At 43.2% G+C, this 6,027-nt stretch overlaps 1 long non-coding RNA gene across 1 annotated transcript; it reads left to right on the forward strand.

Annotated features, from left to right (window-relative positions):
- The first annotated feature begins 257 nt into the window (after window positions 1-257).
- On the forward strand, window positions 258-5,541 carry LOC130604637 (uncharacterized). The gene is made up of 3 exons (XR_008973499.1): window positions 258-313; window positions 2,606-2,793; window positions 5,310-5,541. It is a non-coding gene; the product is annotated as an uncharacterized LOC130604637 (long non-coding RNA).
- The last annotated feature ends 486 nt before the right edge of the window (window positions 5,542-6,027 follow it).

Consider the following 6,027-nt stretch of genomic DNA (forward strand, 5'->3'; position numbering starts at 1 on the left):
AAATAATGGTGCCATCACAGGTCAAACACCTAGAAAATCAACACAAGTTGCTCCACGTGGTTTTATCGCAATTAGACCCTACCAAACAAGTCAGATTTCCTGGCTTTGCTAAACTGGAAGTTGGTTTCGAAGCACACAGCCTGGATGCAGCAGATGTTTGCAGTGCACCTGACAAGGCAGCTAATTGAGTGATTGGGATCACATGGGCCCATTCACAGGTATTAATGTGAAGTCAACTGCAAACATCCATTGAAAGGCAAAAAGGGCCTTCTGGAAAACAGTGGCTCCAAAAATGGGTTGAAGATTGCTGTGGGTAAGTGAGCAAATGTAAGCTGCTAGTGCATGAAGAGTTAATGTAGTCTGGTGTATGTTAACAGAGAGGAGTAAGAGTAAGGATAGATTTCTTCCCTCCACATGCAAGTGCTCACCTGGAATACAAGATGTCAGTCTGAAGTTTGCTCTTGTAAATAGGTAAAGGAACTGGAGGAGGTTCAGACAAGAGCCCCAAACCCAATTTGAGGGTGGGACAAAATGCCCTTTAGTGATCCATTTTTAAAGGCAGAATCTATTTGGATTGTAGGGAAGAAGAGTGAGAGGTAACTTGAGTAATGTGTAAGTACCTTCGTGGGAGAAAATACCTTGTAAGAAAAGGCTCTTTAATATAAAAACTGACTGGGAGCTGAAGCTGGAGAAACTCAGACTAAGGCACAAGGTTTTAACAATGGAGGTGATTAAACACTGGCAGAAAGTCCTGAGGGAAGGTGAGTGTCCTCTGTCTCCAGATAGTGTCTGTTTAGGTCTGTTCTTTATTGAAACATTTGCTTTACCCATACATCAAGGATTTGCCTTTTTGCAGGGGTAAAGCCCTTTCTTACAGTGAGGGATGGGTCTCAACAAGTTGATGCTACCTCCTAGCTGAAAATTGCTATGGAAAATTCTTTCCCACCTGGATATGCCAAGGGTAAAGGAACCAATTCTAATTAGAGATATTTTAATATCAAATTCAGGTCCACAGGGCTTATGGAGGTGGCTGAAGAGCTGCCAGACCAGGGTGTCAGTTGGAGTGGTGCAGTTCAGCACGATTCCTCTCCCATGCTGTTGGCACCTCATTTTCCATTCCTCCTCCATCTCAGACCTTCCCTCTGCACTGACAAATGTTGCTTACAGAGGGGTTCATCCTCTTCCACCCAGAAGCAGCTGGTGGTCCTCTGAAGCTGAATCTGTCTCAGACATCTGCAGGAAGATGAACACATCCCCTCCAAAGGCCAAGTCCCAGATGCATAAACCAGCCTTAGTCTAGCAATATGTCTGTGTTCTGGACCATGCTCATTCACACAAACTGGGGACCCCAATTCAGTCCTGTTCATGTTTTCCTTTGGGGACCCCTTTTAATTCCACCATAGCTAATGTTAAAATTGTCTGCTGTTGGAAGCTTTTAGTGACCAAGTTGCTTACAGGACGTTCTGTTTGCTGATGTGCTGTGAGGTTTTTGGTGTATTCCCAATCTCTTTAGCAACAAGCAGCAAAGTGCATTTATTCTGCCTGTGGTTGCTTGGCCAGCTTGTACATGCTCTGCTGTCCCTCCACCTACCTATAAGCATGTCAGTTACTGAGTCACGGAGCCAAAGCAATGCCAGGTGACTTATGTGGTGGCTTATTCACCATAAACAGTGAGTAGTGGAAGGAAAATACCTCTCTGAATAGTTAAAAAGCCATCAGTGGATAGAAATGTTCCCATGATAAGTACATGTGTAATAACAGAGCAAAATAAACCCTTTAGAGGTAATTTCTGGGAGAAAGAGAAATCCGGCATCAGTGGAGTAAGTGGTTCATCATGTGTCACTCCACCTGCTTTAGGGAACCACCACAAACCTTGCCCATCTCCACAGAACACCAGTAATGCATCAAAGTGTTCAACCACCAGACTGAGCTGTCACAGGGGGCTGCTGGTGGCAGTGGAAAGGTCAGGGTATCAGACCTATTTTAAGAGGCTGTTTTAACCCTCACAGTCTTTTGAAAGGCAATCTCCCACCCGCTCAGTTCTTTGGCCATTTCCATTTCCTCATAGTGTGCTCAGACCTGCATTTTGTGTGTACAGATCTTCACTTGTAAAACATTTCAATTTATATCTCAGTGTTTTATCACTTAGGGGTATAATTTCCTACTTCTCTGCTTCTAATTCCTCCACTACCTCCATAGCATTTGACTCTCCTGTGGTCTTGCTATCAGCAGTAGGACCTGTACATAGATGAGCTTCTGGTACTTTGTCTCCAGACTTAATTTCTTCTGCTCCTTGGTGATTTGGTACAGGTAAGCCAATTGTGCATTTCCTAATATTAAAGATATCAGAATAGAAGCTAGTTAAGGTTCTGATCTTCACAAAACTGTTACAAATAGCAGTTTTCTGTAGTGGTTTGGCTCAATTTCTAAGTATTTTTTGCTGGAAAAAAGCGTTGGCAGGACATCTGCAGCAATCTTATCAAGTGCTTTTGAGAAAGCTGCAGCTAGTCATTTTTGGGGATTAACTCTGATTTGTAACACTCATTCCTAACAACTTCTAATGAATTCAACACAAGCAGAACATGCATCATTTTGGTTCTTCCAGTAAGATTTGGATTACTGTTCCATCCTTACTGCCTGGGAGACTTATGTGGAAATCCAAGAGGTGAGGGACACCTGCCCAATGGACACCACAGAATGTCACTGCGGGATGTGATGTGCCAGATGGAGGATGCAGTGGGGAGGATCCCATTGTTGGGTGTTTGGGTAGCTGCTCAGGGCTGAGATACAAAGGTGAGACCTCATAAAGCGTCTAGCTAGGCTCCTGGTGCCATGTAAAGTCAGTAGTGGGAGTCTGTGTGAGCACCACTGGCCCAAGGAGGAAGGGGAGAGGAGTTTTAGAATTTGCCATTGAGGAGGTTGTGTAGCAAGTTGTCAACAGTGTAATTCCTAAATGCTCTCAGAACCAAGTACACCGCAGAGGAAACAGAAGTCTCAAGGCATATATGAGAAAAATGGGTATGGGATCAGGATCTGCACCTGCTAGAAATCAAACAAATGTTCGGAGTTGGTGGAATGTGCCCATGAGAGACAGGTTCCCACACGGCCAAAACAGACCTTGGCTCAAGATGGTGTTGTAAGAGTATGTTCTTAATACACCATCTTCAGCTGTTCAGAGGAGGTGGCTGGGCTCTGCTCCCAAGGAACAAGGGATGGGACAAGAGGAAACGGCCTCAAGCTGCCCCAGGGCAGGTTTAGATGGAGCTGAGGAACAATTCCTGCCCCAGAGGGTGCTCAGGCATTGGAACAGGCTGCCCAGGGCAGGGCTGCAGTCACCGTCCCTGCAAGTGTTCACACAGCGTGGAGACGAGGCCTCAGTGCCATGGGTTAGTGGTGGCCTGGGCAGTGCTGGGGTAAGGGTTGGACTGGATGGGCTTAAAGGGCTTTTCCAACCTGGTTGATTCTGTGATTTGGTGTTAAATACCCAACAGCTGAACCAATACCAAATATTTGCATGCATCTGTTTGAATGCTAGAAATGTAAAAATTGGATGAACTGGAGAATTGATTCTAAAGGAAGATATTGACTTAACGGGCTGCCTAGGTACCTGGCAGAAGGACAGTTATCAGCAGGACATTCTTACTATGGTGTAACTCGGAGTAACACCAGAGTAACCGGCAGCAGTAGAGAAGAGACACTGTGGTTTGGTCTGAAAGATCATTAAGGGAAAGAAGTTCACCCTATCAGTAGTAGCACACGATTCTGCTGGGCTGAAATCTCATGCCTATGTGGAAAGCAATAGCACGGTGGCTGTACTCTGTACTCTGTGGGTAGGCATAATGATGGTGCGTGGGGTCATCAAGCACTGAGTGATGTTGGTTGGTCTCTCAGGGCAGGAAACACAAAAATAAAAGTAGTCTTCAATTCCCCCCATGGTGATTAGTGCCTGTGACAAAGGGGTGAGGTGCTGAGAGTAGATTTTCAGGCAGCATAAGTGACTGTTTCTTTGGAGAATAGGAAAGAGGAGAAGCAGCCTTTGATTTAGCATGGAGCAGTCCAGGAGACCTGGTTCAAGGTCTAACCATCAAAAAGCAGCTCCATAAGAGTGACCATAATAGACTGCAGTTCAATACTCTGTAGGAGATGGGGGGAAGTAGAAATTGCTCTTACACAGTTTAAAGAGAAACTACCCAAATAAATGAGGAGACTAGTTAAAAAGGAATTTAAAGAGAATGGCCAGAAGGGCAAAATGATTGAAACTGGTGGGGATACTTTTGACAGACACTGTATTAGAAGCTCTAGGACATTATTAGAAAACTTGAAATGGACAAAAATAATTCTGGCCATGGTTATACAGTAGCATAAAAGAAGCAACTGAAAGGATATTCTTTCAAATGAGGAAAATAAACCCTGGCAAGTAAATGTAAAACCAAATTAACATAGCCCAAAATGTGTTTGAGGAAGAACTTGCTAAAGACATAAAAGCTAATGATAACACTTTTTTTTCAAGCATTAAAAAGTAAGTATATGCCATAGGACTAGTACAGCTCATGGAAGATCAGAATTCAGTGGGAGAACTGTGAAAGAAAGGGCACAGCAGGAAAGTTAAATAAACAGAGGAATTTAGTAATGTTCCCACATGGGAAATTTTCATTACAAGGGATGAGTATAAGGAACTGGTTTATATTTTAGGCTTGAAATTAAAAATTGAATAATAAAAAGTCATCAAGACCAGATGGTATTTTCCAAAGAGCTGTGAAGGAATGAAAAAATTAAATTCCAGTCTATTAGCTGTGCTGGGAAATCTGTCACTTCAATCTACCTAGGCAACAGAAACTAGAATTTCTTGCCCTTTATTAAAAGGAGTTGAAGGGGAAATATGGAAAGCTGTGAAATGAGGAAGCTTGATTTTTATAAGGGAAGCTGGAAGACACTACAATAAAGAGCAAAATAAGCAGGCACATAAGGCAGAACAAAGTGTTGTCTCACCCAAAACTGAGCAACAGAGAACTTCTAGATCCTGCAGGTGAGAACACAGTAGCCTTGAGTACTTGGATTTGCAGAAAGCTTTCAGTAAAGTTTCCCCAGTCATGGGATAAAAAGGAAGGTCCTTATATGGCATAATGGCCATGTAAATGACATGAAAAAATGTAGCAGTAAAAACCTTTATGTGTTCAGAGTCATGCAGGAGTCAGGGGAATCTGCCTACAACAGGGAATTAAACAGTGCCAGGGAACCTTCCTGGTCAATGGAGTTCTGCTCATTACAACATTATACTGTTGGGTTTAGGCTGGTTTGGTTTTTCCCAGCCGACTCACACCGTATGGAACAATTCACAGGCCCCTGGTGCAGCCCAGGGCAGTTTCCAATGGACAGTGTGGGTCTGACCAGCCTTTTCTGGAGAGTGCGGAAGTATTAATACAAGGTATGGACATGTGTCATGCCATGCCCAGTGTGATCTAAAGATGCACAGAATGTAATATGAAGGTGTATAAAGATTTAATCTTTGTAGAGAGTTCTTGAGAACATCAGTGCAAACCTTGGTAGTGCTTATAAAGAAAATATTAGGAAATAAAAAAAAACCACCAGGAGCAAGCAGAAACCCACTTATTGCATGTATAAATCCATGGAATGACCACATTTTGAATATGATGCATATTCTCATTGAAACTGCTTGGAAATCTTTTGGCCCTTAGAAGAGCTTTATTGATGGGAAAGAAGAATAACCAGAGATTTAGAATAACTTCCATGACAGGAGATTTTTAGAAGGCTACCACACCTCAGTTTGGACGGTTGCACAGAGAGGAGAGAGACTGGTGGACCAAGACCTACAAAATCATGAGTGACACACAAACAGTGCATAGAAAACAGTTCGCTATTTTGCCAAACACAAATCGCTGCAATCAACACCTCAAATTATCAAGCGAGAAGTTGAAAACCAGGAAGGGGAAGATCCCCTGAGAATGAATGCGTACTTACACTTTGTAACACAATGTCTGAGCCTGTCATGGAGTCCAAAGGTACAAA

The sequence above is a fragment of the Pezoporus wallicus genome, unplaced genomic scaffold, assembly GCF_028554395.1.
Source record: "Pezoporus wallicus isolate ANWC-B61680 ecotype Strahan unplaced genomic scaffold, APGP_CSIRO_Pwel_v1 contig_10790, whole genome shotgun sequence".
Taxonomy (NCBI): domain Eukaryota; kingdom Metazoa; phylum Chordata; class Aves; order Psittaciformes; family Psittacidae; genus Pezoporus; species Pezoporus wallicus.